The sequence below is a fragment of the Dasypus novemcinctus genome, chromosome X (assembly GCF_030445035.2).
Source record: "Dasypus novemcinctus isolate mDasNov1 chromosome X, mDasNov1.1.hap2, whole genome shotgun sequence".
In the NCBI taxonomy this organism is placed as follows: Eukaryota; Metazoa; Chordata; class Mammalia; order Cingulata; family Dasypodidae; genus Dasypus; species Dasypus novemcinctus.
The window spans coordinates 110,208,668-110,225,914 of NC_080704.1; the positions used below are offsets into that span (position 1 = coordinate 110,208,668).

The 17,247-nt window shown below is 41.1% G+C and overlaps 1 long non-coding RNA gene across 2 annotated transcripts in view; it reads left to right on the forward strand.

The window, feature by feature from the left end:
• Window positions 1-17,247, forward strand: part of LOC131277225 (uncharacterized) — a 78,884-nt gene that overhangs the window by 43,321 nt on the left and 18,316 nt on the right. For both annotated transcript variants that reach the window (XR_011647893.1, XR_009184393.2), the window contains exons 2-3: window positions 1,840-2,035; window positions 2,637-2,740. This is a non-coding gene — a long non-coding RNA (uncharacterized lncRNA). The remainder of the gene's footprint in view (window positions 1-1,839; window positions 2,036-2,636; window positions 2,741-17,247) is intronic.

The window sequence follows — 17,247 nt, forward strand, 5'->3', positions numbered from 1 at the left end:
ATAATGTAAAACATAAGATAACTAAAAACTTAGAAAATTGTATAGTCTAAAATATAAACCATAATGTAAACCAAAATGGAAACTGGGTTGAAAACTGTATTTCTTTTTTTTTTAAGATTTATTTATTTTTAATTTCCCCCCCCCCCCCCCCGTTGTCTGTTCTCTGTGTCTATTTGCTGCGTCTTGTTTCTTTGTCCGCTTCTGTTGTCATCAGTGGCAGAGGAAGTGTGGGTGGCGCCATTCCTGGGCAGGCTGCACTTTCTTTCGCGCTGGGCAGCTCTCCTTACGGGCGCACTCCTTGCACGTAGGGCTCCCCTACGCGGGGGACACCCCTGCATGGCAGGGCACTCCTTGCGCGCATCAGCACTGCGCATGGGCCAGCTCCACACGGGTCAAGGAGGCCCGGGGTTTGAACCGTGGACCTCCCAACTGGTAGACGGATGCCCTAACCACTGGGCCAAGTCCGTTTCCAAAACTGTATTTCAATATCTGTACATCAGCTGCAGCGAATATAATATGAACATGTAAAACTATCATTGCAGGTGAAGTAACAAAGTGTTTGATGTGGGAGTACCCTATATTATATATGTGTATTACCATGATCTAAAACTTTTGTGAAGACAAAACTAATAATTAGGGGGGAAAAAAAGAAAGGATGTAGACACTGAGGAAGAAATGAAAGAAATTGCCTTGCCACTGTACATACAGGGCAACACCTATTGCAGTGATGAAAGGCAAAACATTAAAAACAAAGCTTTTTCATTTATTCATTTTTTGATACCCCAATTCATTTTTACTTTATTTAATTTTTCTAAATTAGTACATATTCTATATCTAACTTTTAAACCCATCATCATATTCCATTTTACTATTAATGGAACCTGGCAATACATTGGGCTTCATTTTCGAAGAGGTTTTGGACCACAGAGAGGTTAAGCAATGGCAGGGGAGGAATACTGGTGTGGGGTATTATTGATGGGAGGTACATGGTTGGGAGGGAATTCTCCAGGGCATGTACACAGGGTACATAAAAATGTTTGGATATTTTCATAGTGGTTACAGTTAAAAACGACAACTGAGGGAGTGCTGAGTTCCTAGCCAGGAGAACTCTATCACATTCCCCGATGGAACAGCAACAATCCCCCAAATGAAATGGCAAAGGCCAATAAAGAAGGATGATCTAACAATGAGCCCTTGATACTAATGACTATGCTTATGAGCCTGTGTGCCTGAAATATGAACTAGGCCTAGAGCTGCAGGTGCCTACGAGTTATGTCCTGAGAGCCTCCATGTTGCTCAAATGTGGCCAGTCTCTAAGTCAAACTCAGCATGTAAATGCATTACCTTCCCCTCAGCATGGGACATGAGTCCCGGTGATGAGCCTCTCTGGTGCCAAGGGATTACTACCAAGCACCAGCTGATGATGTAACTACAAAAAGACCTTGAATAAAAGGGTCAACTCAGACCAGCAGAATATCTCAGGCTTCATGTAATATCAGGTGTTAAAAACTGCTTTTTCACCTTGAATAAAAGGGGTAAATGGAAAGGACAAATGAGTTTATATGGCTGTGAGTCTCCAAAAAAGATTCGGGAAGTCATCAGAGGGGTCATGCTTATGCATGCCTGAGCAGGATCCTAGAGACAGCCAAAGTAGATACAACCTCAGGTACTGGTTTTCCTGAGAGGGTCAGAGACCCACAGGTTCTACGGTCATGGCAGATGGCTCTGGAGTTCAGTGCCATGTCAGTTGGCCCTCTTTGGAGTTTGTGTTCCTGAATGTGATGGAGCTGTACTCAGATGTGACCTTTATACACATGCCTCTTCTGTTACTTTTACCAGACCTGCAGTTGGCGCTGGGTTGGTGTGTACTCAGAAGACCTGAATCTCTGGACTGTCCTTGTAACAGCCAGGCCCTGAGCCTCAGCAGACTTGCAACTCCTACTTTCTGGTTTATTGGACTTACCTCAGCCAGCAAACAGGGAGGTGAAGAAGGTCAACCACCACACCAGAGAGCCAAGACTTCCTACAACTGCAGGTTGGAGAATTGCATCCATGTGGAATCTAAGCCCCCTCTTGGTATAGAGGGGGAGTGGACATAACAATCCCAGGGTCCACAGGCTGGAGTAATAGAGTATGGATTAGAGTGGACTTACTGATATTTTACTATGGAACTATTGTGATTAGTAATGGAAGAAATTATAGGATTGATGTGGAGAAAGTGGCCATGGTAGCTACTGAGGGTAGGGATATGGAAGAAGAGATATGATGTGAGGGCATTTTCAGGACTTGGAGTTGTCCTGGGTGGTACTGCAGGGACAGGTGCTGGACAATATATGTCCTGCCATGGCCCACTTGTTGGACTGGGGGAGACTGTAAACTACAATGTAAACCACTATCCATGTGGTGCAGCAGTGCTCCAAAATGTATTCACCAAATGCAATGAATGCGCCCCAGTGATGAAAGAGGTTGTTGATGTGGGAGGAGTGGAGCAAGGTGGGGGGTATGGGGACCTCTTATATTTTTTTAATGTAATATTAAAAAAAATAAAAATAGAGAAAAAAATAAAAATAAATAAATGACTTTACGGCCCAAACAGCTACCACCACCAACCCAACTCCCCACACATTCTCCTGCAGGGTACTGATCCAGTATTTACTCCATGCTAAAAGGGGGACAGTGACCGGCAGATTTGGAGGTTAAGAGCACTTTCTCTTGGAGTTTCCGGGTACTTATTCCAGAGGTAAGGGAACTAATTCCTTTATTATTTTGAGAGCCCACTAAACTGAGATCAGCCCTCTCTGTGGAAGTATGGTGTAATGGAGCATGCATGGCTTTGGCAGAAGGCAATTTGGTTTCTAGTCCCCATGCTGCCTCTTAACAAGTATATGTCCTTGGCCAAGTGACTTATCCTGGGTCATCATCCAAAGTGAAAGCCACTCTAGTTATTTTTTCGATTCTTGTAGTTCCATACTGTTCTGCATTTCCTACCTCATTATTCAATTCTCACTAGCCCTTTAGCTGAATCCTTCCATGTGTTTTCTGGAATCTCCATTTCAAGAGATAAAAATTGCCTATAGCCTCTACTCCTGCTCAACGAAAATCTACCTCTCTCCTTAGGATACGGCATTTTCTGCAGCTCTCCGGAGTGGAGGTTGCTCTTTCATTCAGAGGCCATGGAAATGGAGTCTGTATTCTCTTTTTGCTCCCAATTGCTGCTTCCGCTGTCACACACAGATGCTTTATTTGAGGCCCATACCCTTTGTTTATAACACTCTTCTACATCTGTGTCAGCTACTAATTTCCTGTTCACTCTCTTACATTCATTGAGGAATATGGCATCTCAATTAGTTTCTTCTTCTTTACTACAAGTTTTGCCATTACCCTAAGAGACTTCATGTTCCACATTTTCACTCATCCAACACCCTGGTCCATCATTTCTTTGATCACCTTATCACCAATGACCTTCCATGGTTATACCTTGGACTTTGTGATCACCTAGAATTCTTCATCCTTAAAACAATGAAGTTTAACCTACTTATTATCATTCCAGCTTATTCTCGTTCTTATTTTCTCTGCACTAACTCTTCAACCTTACCAAGACCTCCTTTGATCCCTCCATTTTTCTCCCACCCTGGCTTCACATTTCCTTATTTTATGTAGTCCAGGTCCTATAGTCGATTTTTTCAGCCTCTCTGATCAATATACTCATCAAACTTTGCTCTATCTGCTACACAAGCCTGGGACATCAGCTCTGAATCCAACAGAACACTGTTCTTTATCCTATGCCAGGACTTCTAGGCAATGATCAAGAAAATATCAGAGTTGTTATATTCTTGCCAAAAAATGTGTTTAACTTCACTCTAGTTATGAGAAAACATCAGACAAACCAAATTGAGGGGCACTTTGCAAAATAACCAGTACTCTTCAAATGACTCAAGGTCATGAAAGGCAAGAAAAGACTGAGTAATTGTTACAGATCACTGGAAGCTAAGGAGACATAACAACTAAATGAGATGTGGGATCCTCAATTGGATCCTGGAACAGAAAATGGACATAAATGGACAACTGGTAAAATCCAAATAGAGTCAATAGTTTAATTAACTATATTCTGCTGAGTTAGACCCTACTGACCACTAATTCCTTCTTGAAACTCTCCCCTGGCTTCTTTCCTGGTTTTGCTTTTACTTTTCTGGTTGCTTCTCAGTCTCCTAAAGTGACTCATTTCTTATGCTCACCTCTTAACTACTGGGCTTTGCTATCAGTCTCTTCTTACTTTACACATGCTATCTGATCATATCATATATACCTAAAGACTCATCTATTGCTTAACTTCTGGTGATTCCTCAATACACATCTCCATCCCAGATCTTTCTCCAGTCCTCCAGACTCATATATACTCTGCTTTGGTGTCCCACAGATACTTCAAACATGGCCAAAGCTGAATTCATCTCCCTTAAACTCTCTCTATCCTGTATTTATTATCCATCCAAAATGCCCAAGGCAAACAAAACAAACAAAACAAAACTAGAACTCATCATTAACTCTACCCTCTCTCTTATTCTTCCTCATATATAATTTTCTACCAATTCCTGACCATTCAACCTGCTAAAAAGCCTTTCAATTTGTTCAGTCTTCCCCATCCTAGATTTTAGGTATAGCAGTTTGATATTACTGATATTATTGATGAATTCCAAAAAGAAATATTGGGTTATGTTTGTAAACTGATCTTTTCCTCTGGGCATATGAAATTATATTGGATGCAGTATTGTGTCAGTAGGGTGTTGAGTCTCCACTCTTTGGTGGGTGGGGACTCGCAGATAAAAGGCATGGCAAATGACAGAGTTTGAGGGTTTTTGATGTTGGAGTTTGATGCTGAAGCCTTAAGCTAGAGCCCCGGGAAGTAAGCTCGCAGAGGAAAGAGAAGCATGCCCCAGGAATTGAAGAACCCTGAGCCCAGAGAGAAGCAAGACCCTGGAAGGGTCTGAATTCTTGCAGATGTCAGCAGCCCTCTTGCTCCAACACGTGAAAATGGACTTCGGTGAGGGAAGTAACTTATGCTTTATGGTCCGGTTTCTGTAAGCTCCTACCCCAAATAAATACCCTTTATATAAACCAACCAATTTCTGGTATTTTGTATCAGCACCCCTTTGGCTGACTAATACACTAGGTTTACAGAGGACCAGGTGGGGGTCTTGGACAGTTATTTTGATATGTAATTGTATAGAAATTTGTTAACTGCTATAAACTCAAAGAATGCTATTTTAAAATTCAGATGTGATCATGAGATATTAGGATGGGAATAGTTAATGAGTGAAGCTTCTAATGGGGAAAGGCACTAAGGTTGGTGGCAATGGGATTCTGTCTCTCAAGTATGAGACTATGTAAGCTCATAAGAAGTCCCAAGTTGGGGCTTACCAAGCTTATCACAGTTGAAAACATGTAATCCTGAAATGTCTTCACATTTAGCTTATGTGGTATTAAAAAAAAATTGCCCTTATTAAGCCAGATTCTGGGTACAATTTCTTACTTCACCACTACAGCATTCTTGCTCCATTGGCCACAGGTTATATAATAGTGACCAGACAGGTTCTGGTTGCCAGTAAATGATCAACTAGCTCCTACGAAGCATATCCTCCTTCACATAACAATTATATACTTTGGACAAAATATATAAAAGAAAAAGAACAACCTGAAAGTACAGGCAAGCAACTCAAAGCAGACAGAAAGTGGAAGACAGTCTATACTTGAAAGAAATGACCAAGACTAGATGAGTTTCCCATTTGTAAGGCTTTTAGCCACAAGGCAGGGACTAAACTGAGTTTTACTGGATTGAAAAACCAGAGGTGAGAGTTTAGGATTTCCACCGAAGCTGAAAAGTGTGTGGGTAAAATCCTGGAATGAAGAAAAACAGACAGGTAGACCCCTAAATTTTGTGTATAAACTTCTGAAATTGCTGTCTAACCTCTAAACTATGCATGCCTGGGGCAGACTCCAAATAGTCCAGATAAGGCAAAAACAACTGAACAGAGATTTCAGCTGCTACCCACCACAGGGGAGTTTGAGTTTGGCAAAATTAACTACCTGCTAAAAAAAAAGAAAAAATCAACTTGTCAGATGAATATAATGGAATCCAGATTCTCTACAGCATTTCCTTAACAATGTCCAAGAGACCATCCAAAATGACTAGACATATGGGAAACAAGAAAACATGACCAATATTCAAGATAAAAAGCAATCGATGACGGTTGAATCCAAAATGGCCCAGGTATTAGAATTAGATAAGAAAATTTAAGCAGCCATTATAACTATACCCAAGAACATAGAGGAAAATATGCTCCTAATGAATAGTAACAAGTTGCACTGCAATATTGTAAATATGACCAGCCTATAGATGTGGGCAACTGGTTCAAGATTTAAGAGAGATTGGACATGGTAAGACTGGCCAGGACCATTCACTGACACTGCTTTAGATCAGATTCTTGTTTCACTAGACTATTGAAACAGTCTCATAAATGGTCTCCCTCCTTATGGTTTCTATTTACTATACCCTGACACACACATACACACACACACACACACACATATACTAAACAAATTTCTACATTGATTACAGAATTACCTGTTAGAGCACCGCTTCAATTGGGACTTTACTGATTGCAAATGACAGAAACACAACTTTAACTTGGGCAAAAGAGGGAATTTATTGGAAGTCTCACATAAGCATAGAAAGGGCGATGATGTATGTGGGCCTCAAGGACAAGTAAGACAGAAATTTGAACACCAATAGGAATCTCACTTTCCATCTCTCCTGCCTGCATACTGTGGTGGTTTGAAGCTGTACATACCCCAGAAAAACATTTTCTTAAATCTAATCCATTCCTAGGGGTGTAAATCCATTGTAAGTAGGGCCTTTTGATGAGGCTATTTCAGTTAAGGTATGACCCACCTCATTCAGGATGGGCCTTAATCCTATTACAGTGTCCTTTATAAACAGAATGAATACACACACACACCCAGAGAAAGAGAGAGAGAAATGGAGAGAGAAAGAGAGAACACATGCCACAGAATGAAACCCAGAAGAGAAGGGGGAGATCAGGATACACCACCATGTGCCTTGCCACGTGGCAGAGGAGCCAAGGATCACCAACAGCCAGTCTTTGGGAAGAAAGTATTGTCCTGATGATGTCTTGATGTGGACAATTTCCCAGACTGTCACCATGGAATAAATTCCCACTGGTTAAGCCAAACCATTTCATGGTATTTTCTTTGAGCATCCTAGGAAACTAAAACACATACTGATTGCATTCTTTTATTAGATAAGCTTCCTCCCTATGGCTGTAAAAGGGCCACCAGCAATTCCTGGCCATGCATCTCCCAGCTTTGACACAAAAAAGAGGACACACTATTTCACCCCAAATTAAGTTAGAAAAATTGGTGGGAAGGATTCAGATTGTCCTAACCTAGGTCACATGGCCATACCTCAGTCAAATCAACCATGGCCAGGGAGACAGGGTGCTATGTTTGGAAGCCCTCATTAGAACTGCATGGTTTAGAGGGGGAGGGGAAGCATTTAAAAAAAAATGAGGGTTTTGCTTCCAAGAGAAGGGGAAAATACTGGGCAAATCAAAAAATAAATGCCCACTCTAATATTTCCTGTATTCTCGTATTCTCTATCTCAACTGGTAGCAACACTATCCTCCATGCAAACACCCATGCCAAAATCCTGGAATTTCTCTTATAGCATAGACTGCTAGTTGTCCTCCAATATCTAGTCTCTCCTCCCCTCGACTCAGCGTTTTGCTGCTTGGAACATGGATGTGATGCCTAGAGCTCTATCTTGTTCCATGAGGATAAGTGTCACACTCTGGAGATGACAAAACTGTAAGCCCTTCAGACTTTAACATGAAAGAAAACTGAAGTACTGTCTTGTTTAATCCACTGTTATTTCTGATTTCATAACTCACAGCTGAACCTAATCGTGACAACTCCCTCATTACCCATATTTATTTAATCAAGGGTAAACAACATAGAAGTTAAGAGTATGTGTTAGAGCTCACCTCACCACCTCAGTTTTAACCTAGGCTCCATCACCTACTAGCTCTGTGATCCTCAGCAAGTTATCTCATCTCTCTGTGCCTCAGTATCCTCATGCATAAAATCAGGTTAAGAATATTATCACCTCATAAGTTGGTTGTAAGGATTAAATAAGACAATTCAAGTAAGCACTTAGAATAGTGCCTGGCACATAGTAAGTGCTCAACAAGTATTAGCACCATTTTCTTTTCTTTTTTAAGATATTTTTTATTTATTCCTTCCCTGCCCCGAGTTGTCTGCTCTCTGTGTCCTCGCTGTGTGTTCTTCTGTGTCTGCTTGTATTCTAATCAGTGGCACTGGGAATCTTTTGTCTTTTTTTTTTTTTTTGCATCGTCTTGCTGCGTCAGCTCTCAGGGTGTGCTGAGCCACTCCTGGGCAGGCTGCATTTCTTTCGTGCAGGGCAGCTCTCTTTATGGGGTTCACATAGGTGTTTCCCCTATGTGGGGGACACCCCTGCATAGCATAGCAATCCTTGTGCATGGCAGCGCTGCACGTGGGCCAGCTCATCACATGGGTCAGAAGGCCCTGGGTTTGAACCCTGGACCTCCCATGTGGTTGATGGATGCTCTATCAGTTGAGCCAAATCCACTTCCCAGCACCATTTTCAGTGCCTGCCAGTTTTATTTACTAAAGAACTTGGAAGTATATCCCTTCCTCCACAGCCCAAGTGCCATTTTACTCTGCTCTAATGACATCCTGCCTCCAGCCCCATTCCTCCACAGCATCCTCTATACTGCCTCAACCTGACCTTTCTAAAACACCCCAATCTGACCAGATCACTCCTGTCAAATCCGTTTTATGGTTTCCCATCTACAAAATGAAACCTTAGCTCCACAGCCTGTGACCAAGGCTCTTTGGGATGAGGGCCAATATGGCCTTTTTGGTCTCACCTCCCTCAACTCCTTCACCATGCTCGAAACATCGGCCATGCTGAACTATTCATCACCACCACCCACTTACCCCCTCAAAAGTACCAACCACTCCCATTCTCTCCCTCCTGAACTCTTTTCTACCTTGGCTTCTGTGGAACCACTCTCTCCTAGTTTTCTTCCAATCTCCCTGGCTTCTCCTTCTCCATCTTTCTTATGGGCTTCTCATTTTCCAACCCCTCCATAAGGGCTGGGGTTTCCTGTTTCACTGCATGCCATCTTCCTGAGTGGTGGCACCCACTGTCAGGCTTTTAATCTTCATCTATATGATCATGACTCCCAGATATTCACTCCTGACTTCTCTCCTAAACTTTGGTCTCACACAGGTGAGATAATGCCTCCTCAACATCACACAGAACTTCAAACTCAGCATGTCCATACTGAACTTGTCTTCCCCATCTCAAGTCTGTTTCTCCTCCTTCTAAATCTGTTGGTAGAACCAACATCAACCAAGCTAGAAACCTGGAACTCATCATTCTCTTTCTCCACAGCCAAGAAATCACCAAATCCTGCCAAACTCACATCCTCAATAACTCTCCTATCTGTTGTCTCCTCTCCATATTCACTGCCTTTGCCCTAGCTCTGGCAACTCATCCTCTCTAGCATGGACCCTGCAAAAAGTCTCCTCCCTGGCCTTTCTACCTCTAGTCTGACATGCCTCCAATCCAATTAGCAACCTGAGTTACCAACCTACAGTAAAAACATTATCATGCCTCTGCCCTTATTAAAACTCTTCATTGGTTCCTACTGCCCAGTCAGAAAAAAATTACTTGCTGTTCCCACAGTTGTTAAATACCTACTATGTTATGTACCAGGGACTATGCTAGGTATTAGGAATACAATGGTGAGCATGAAATGGCCCCTACCTTTCAAGAAATGAATCTTTTACCAGGGAAGCCAGACACATAAACATAATATGAGAAGTCCTATGATAGGTATATTCACAGAGCATTACAAGAGCACAAGACTGAGTTACCTGAAGGCAGGGACCATGTCTTCATAAACCTTGTATCTCCAACCTGATACCAGGTCTGGTTCAATATATACATTTTGAATACTTAACAGATGATCCTTTCTGAGGCTGTTTCTCTCTAAATCAGCTCAAAGTTCACATATCATACAAACATAATCTATGGACCTTGTTTAGAAACTGATTTCAATAAACCAACTGTGGTTTTTGTTTTTAGATGAGACAAACAGGTAAATTTGAACACTGACTAGCTATTTGATGATGTTAAGGAATTACTATTTGTTGAGATATTTTTAGTGTGATAATGGTACTGTAACAGTGTTGAAATGTCCTTATCTTTCAGAGATATGGACAAAAGTATTTACAAGCGAAGTAATGCAAAGAAATATCTGCCTGGCATATGCCTGAAAATCATCCAATGATGTCAGGTAGGGGAGTCGGTGGGGGTGAAGCTGAAATGAGATTGGCCACATGTACGTTAATAATTGCTGAAGCAGGGTGACAGATAAAGGAAATCACAAAATTTCAGAGTTGCATGGCAATTAAATGAAATGGTTATATAAAATGTCTGATATAGTGCCTGCTATCTCGAAAAAATACTAGTTTTGCTTCTTCCTTTACCCCTTTTAACTTTCTGCATGTGTGCATAGCAGGGGAAATAGTAGGTCAGTGGTATGGGAGTTAGAAGCCCAATATCCAAAGAACTGGAAACATACTCAGCATCATTTCTCTCCTCTGCCTGATGACAGAATGGTCAGAACTTGAGTCAGCTCCCAAAACAGTTTGGAACAGGAATGTCAGTGCTTCAATGCCAGTAATACAAAGGGAAAGAAGTCACAGGTTCAATTTTTGTGGAGAGGAGAGGAAAACTCACTTATTTTTTTTCTTTATTTATTGTTTTAATATTACATTAAAAAAATATGAGGTCCCCATATACCCCCCCAACCCCCTTGCCCCACTCCTCCCCCCATAACAACAATCTCCTCCATAATCATGAGACATTCATTGCATTTGGTGAATACATCTCTGAGCACCGCTGCACCTCATGGTCAATGGTCTACACCACAGCCCACACTCTCCCACATTCCACCCAGTGGGCCATGGGAGAACATGCAATGTCCGGTAACTGTCCCTGCAGCACCACCCAGGACAACTCCAAGTCACGAAAACACCCCTACATCTCAACTCTTCCTCCCACTCCCTACCCCCAGCAGCCACCATGGCTACTTTCTCTACACCAATGCCACATTTTCTTCGATTACTAATCACAGTAGTTCATGAATAGAATATCAGTAAGTCCACTCTAATCCATACTCTATACCTCCATCCTGTGGGCCTTAGAATGGTTGTGTCCAGTCCACATCTATATCAAGAGGGGACTTAGATTCCACATGGATACTGGATGCAATCCTCCTGCTTTCAGTTGTAGGCACTCTTGGCTCCATGGTGTGGTGACTGACCTTCTTCACCTCCATGTTAGATGAGTGGGGTAAGTCCAATAAACCAGAGTGTAGGAGTTGCAGATTTGTTGAGGCTCAGGGCCTGGCTGTCACATGGTCAGTCCAGAGATTCAGGTCCCCTGGGTATACATTAAACCCCAGCACCAACTACAGTTCCAGTAAAAGTAAAAGGAGAGACTTGTGGAAAACTGACTTATAAACAACAGACTCTTGGCTGGTAAGGGCTGGTCTTTACCTCTACTGCTAAAATCTCCTCTGCAATACCGCCACCTGGTGGCTATCCAGCATCTCTTCCCCTAATTCCCAGATACAGTTTGTTCTGATAGCTCTGACCACACTGGGAAAGATCTGGAAGAGAACTGCTCCTCACAGAGAAATGTTCTCTGATCTGCTCAACCTCGATTATATCCTCCCTTGTGCCCTGTACTCATGCTGTTCTGTTTTGACACTTTTTTATTAAAGTTAATAGATCACAAAGAATGTTACATTAAAAAACATAAAAAACATAAGAGGCTCCTATATACCCCACTCCCCACCCCATCATTTTTGTAAATTGTATTTTCTGAAGATATATACATCACAAAAAATATTACATTAAAAAATATAAGAGGTTACCATATACCCTGCACCCCTCCACACCCCACTCCTCCCACACCAACAACCTCCTCCATCATTGTGGCACTCATTGCATTCAGTGAACACATTTTGGATCACTGCTGCACCACAGAGATAATAGTTTACCTGTAGTTCATGCTCTCCCCCAGTATATTCAATGGGTTATGGCAGGATATATAATGTCCAGCATCTGACCCTGCAATATCATTTAAGACAACTGCAAGTCCCAAAAATGCCCCCACATCACATTTCTTCTTCCCTCTCTCCACCTTCAGCAACTACTGTGGCCACTTTCTCCACATCAATGATACAATTTCTTCTATTACTAGTCACAATAGTTTTATAGTAGAATATCAGTAAGTCCACTCTAATCCATATTTTATTCCTCCATTCTGTGGACCCTGGGATGGTGATGTCCCCTCCACCTCTAGATCAAGAGGGGGCTCAGATTCCACACAGATGATGGATGCAATTCCTCTGCTTGCAATTGTTGACACTTTTGATTCCCTGGTGTGGCGGCTGACCATCTTCACCTCCCTGTTAGCTGACCTAGGTAAATCCAATGAACCAGAGATGTACTCATGCTGTTTTAGCACTTCTCACAGTATTATAATTGTTTACCTGTCAGCATTCATTCATTCATTCACTCACTCAACAAACTTCACTTTCTCTAGGACAGACACTGATTTAGGCATGGGAGACATAAGGTAACAAAGCTAGTTGAGCAGACACATGTAAACAGAAAATTAAAGCAGCCAAACTACCCTCTACTATAAAAGTAACAGTATAATATTCAACACTTTTTGAGCACTTAATATGTGCTAGGAATTTGTCTAAATCCTTTACATATACATGTCTTAATTCATTTAACTCTTACAACAGCCCTATGAGGTAGGTACAGCTTTTATCCCCATGTTACAGATGAAGCAATAGAGGCACAGGAAGGTTAGGTAAATTGCCCAAAGTCACACAATTAGACCATAACTACAGTTTTCAGGTATCTGGATCCATTGATTAAAATTACGGAGGCCTCTACACAATGTACCTTGCATTACCTCATTTCATCTTCTCACCAAAACTGTGAGGTAGGTAGGTATCCCCATTTCACAGATAAATAAGGCAAGAGAGGTTAGGTAAGTTGTCCAGGATCAGACAGCTAATAAGCAGAAGATCTGGGATTTAAGCTTAAAGGTACTCTGATATCAGAACTTGCATTCTTGACCATTATGATGTAATATAGTGTCCCCACTTATTTTTCTGATCATTGCCTAGTCTCTGACTTTCTCCCAGAAATAAGCCTGGTATTTATTCTTGCAGTGGCTTAGTGAGGGGAAAAATTTTTTGGTCTTTTTTTTAATATATTCTTTTTCTTCCTTTTTATTTTTTTAATGTTACATTAAAAAATATATGAGGTCCCCATATACCCCCCACCTCCCTCACCCCACTCCTCCGCCCATAACAACCTCCTCCATCATCATGAGACATCCATTGCATTTGGTGAATACATCTCTGAGCACCGCTGCACCTTATTGTCAGTGGTCTACACCATAGCCCACACTCTCCCACAGTCCACCCAGTGGGCCACGGGAGGACATACAATGTCTGGTAACTGTCCCTGCAGCACCACCCAGGACAACTCCAAGACCCGAAAACGCCTCCACATCTCATCTCTTCCTCCCACTCCCTACCCCCAGCAGCCACCATGGCCACTTTCTCCACACCAATGCCGCATTTTCTTCGATTACTAATCACAATAGTTCATGAATAGAATACCAGTAAGTCCACTCTAATCCATTCTCTATTCCTCCATCCTGTGGACCCTAGAAAGGCCGTGTCCACTCCACATCTATATCAAGAGGGGGCTTAGATTCCAGATGGATGATGGATGCAATTCTGCTTTCAGTTGTAGGCATTCTTGGCTCCCTGTTGTGGTGGTTGACCTTCTTCACCTAGTGAGGGAAATTAATTACAGACATCTCAGAGGCTTGTGTTGTATTTAACTGCTTCCTACTCACCAATTTTCTTCAACTAACCAGCTCTCTCATCCTTGCAAGACCAGTTCAAATCCTTTATCTCCTGTTAGAAGCAGTCTATGATTCATTGGTTTATTCAACAAATGTTTGTTTCTCCTTTTAATTTTGGGCTTTCCCAAATTCATTTTAAAGTAGGGGTCCAAGTCCCATAAACTTTCCTATGCATACAGTGAACGGTAAAGGGAAGTTGGTGGCCCATCTCTGGAGGAAAAAAATTGGCTATCACATATCTCCAGGTTTTCAGGCCTCTATGAAGATAGAAAGAAACACCATAGCAGGGCAAAAACAACATGGTTTCACTGGCTTCCCATAGTTCTCTCCCACTGGCTCCTAACCCTTCTTAAAACACAACTCAGCCTCAGCCCAAGGGCAGTCTTTCAGAGCCCTGAAGAAACTGAAGGAGGCCACCTTAGGCATTTTTAGTCCAAATCCTACCCACTGCTAAGAGGTTTTTTTTAAAATAAAATTTTATTGAAGTATATCATTCTTACATGAACGTAAACAGTAAGTTTATATTTTTTGAAGGGACTATTCTGGCCCAGCTGGGTGGGCTTGACTGCCTTTTCAAAAATCACTTGACTGTAGATGTGAGAATGTATTTTTGAGTTCCTGATTCAGTTCCATTGGTCAATGTGCCCGTCCTTATGCCAGTACCATGCTGTTTTTTAGCACTGTAGCTAATTACAAGAATATGTTTTAAAGTCAGGCAGTGAGAGTCCTCCAACTTTGTTCTTTTTAAAGACATTTTTGGCTATTCAAGGCCCCTTACCCTTCCAAATAAATTTGATAATTGGCTTTTCCATTTCTTCAAAACATGATGTTGGGATTTTTATTGGGATTATGCTGAATCTGTACATCGGTTTGGATAGAATTGACAACTCTATTTAGTTTTCCAGTCCATGAATGTCCTTATATTTACTTACATCTTCTTTGGCTTCTTTTAGCAATGATTTGTAATTTCTAAACACAGGTCCTTTATGCCCTCATAAAGTTATTCTTTTAGTTGCTATAATGGAGTTTTATTTTACTGATTTCTTCCTTAGATTGCTCACCAGTAGTGTATAGAAATGCTACTGGTTTTTGCATATTAATTTTGTATCTCGCCACTTTGCTGAACTTGTCTATTAATTCTAATAGCTTTGTTGTAGATTTTTCAGGATTTCTAGATACAGAATCTTATCAGTAATTAGCAAAAGTTTTTTTTTTTAATATCTTCCTTTCCTATTTGGGTGGCTTTTATTTCTCTATATAGTCTAATTGCTCTAGCTAGAACTTCTGGCACAATACTAACACTGGTGTCAGTGATCATCCTTGTCTTGTTCCTGATCTCAGTGGGAAAGCTTTCAGTCTTTCACCATTGTACAATGCTAGGCTGTAAGTTTTTCATAGATATACTTTACCATGTTGAGAAAGCTTCCTTCTATTCCTATCTTTTGGAGTGTTTTTATCAAAAAGGATGTTGTATTTTTTCAAATGCCTTTTCTGCTTCAATCTAGAGGATCATGTGATTTTTCCTCTTCACTTTATTAATGTGGTTTATTATACTATTGATTTTCTTCAGTTGGAAAACCTCTACATATCTGGAATGAAACTCACTTGATTGTGGTATATAATTCTTTTAATCTGCTTTTGGATTCAGTTAGCAGGTAATTTGTTGAGCATTTCTGCATCTATGTTCATTAGAGAAATTGGTCTGTAATTTTCTTTTTTCATAGTATCTTTATCTGGGCTTGGTATTAGGGTGATGTTGACTGTGTAGAATTAGTTAGTAGCCTTCCTTCTGCTCAGTATTTTGGAAGAGCTTGAGCAAGACTGGTATTAGATAGTCTTTGAATGATTTGTAGAATTCACTTGTGAAGCCATTTGGTCCTGGACTTTTCATCTTTGGGAGGTTTCTGATGACTGTTTCAATCTCTTAACTTATGGTTGGTTCCTTGAGGTAATCTATTTCTTTGAGGATCAGTGTAGGTTGTTCATGTGTTTCTAGGAATTTGTCCATTTCATCTACATTGTATTAAGATCTCTCTTATTTCTATGGGGTCAGTGGTAAGGTTTCTCCTCTTATTTCTGATTTTATTTGTCTCTCTCTCTTTTTTTTTTATTCTTTTCATTCTAGCTAAGGGTTTATCAATTTTGCTTTTGATTTTGTTCATTCTCTCCACTTTCTTTGTTGTTCAACTTTCATTTATTTCTGCTCTGACCTTTATTATTTCTTTCCTTTGGCTTGGTTTGGGATTAGTTTGGCGTTCATTTTCTAGTATCTGCAAGTGTACAGTAAAGTCTTCAATCTTAGTTCTTTCTTCTTTTTTAATGTAAACATTGAGGGCTATAAATTTCCCTCTCAGCACTGCCTTTTCTTTATTGCATAGGTTTTGGTATGTTCTGTTCTTGTTTTCATTCTCTCTACCACTTTTCCATTCTCTTCTCCTTCTGGGACACCAGTAAAGCATATGTTTGTGTGTTTCATGTTGTCATTTAATTCCCTGAGACCCTGTTTCATTTTTTCCATTCTTTTATTTTTCTGTTCTCCCATCTTTTCAAGTTCAGATGTTCTGTCCTTATCACTAATTCTGTCTTGCATCAATTCAACTCTGCTGTTATGTGCTTCTAATGTATTTTATTTTATTATTTTTTATTTATTTCTCTCCCCATCTCCCCTTCCAGTTTTCTGCTCTTTGTGTTCATTTGCTGTGTGTTCTTCTGTGTCTGCTTGTATTCTTGTCAGTGGCACCAGGAATCTATATCTCTTTTTGTTGTGTCATCTTGCTGAATCAGCTCTCTCTTTGTGCAGCACCACCCTGGGCAGGCTACACTTTTTCCACGCTGGGTGACTCTCCTTACAGGGCACACTCCTTGCACGTGGGGCTCCCCTACATGGGGGACACCCCTGCGTGGCATGGCACTCCTTGTGTACATCAGTACTGCGCTAGGCCAGCTCATCACACGGGTCAGGAGGCCCTGGGTTTGAACCCTGGACCTCCATTGTTGTAGGTGGATGCTCTATCAGTTGAGCCAAATCTGCTTCCCTCTAATGTAATCTCATCCACTGTGTCTTTCATTTCCATAAGTTCTGTTACTCTTCTTTGCAGATTTTCAAATTGTTCTTCATGCCCAGTATCTTTTTAACGTCCTTTATCTCTTTAGTT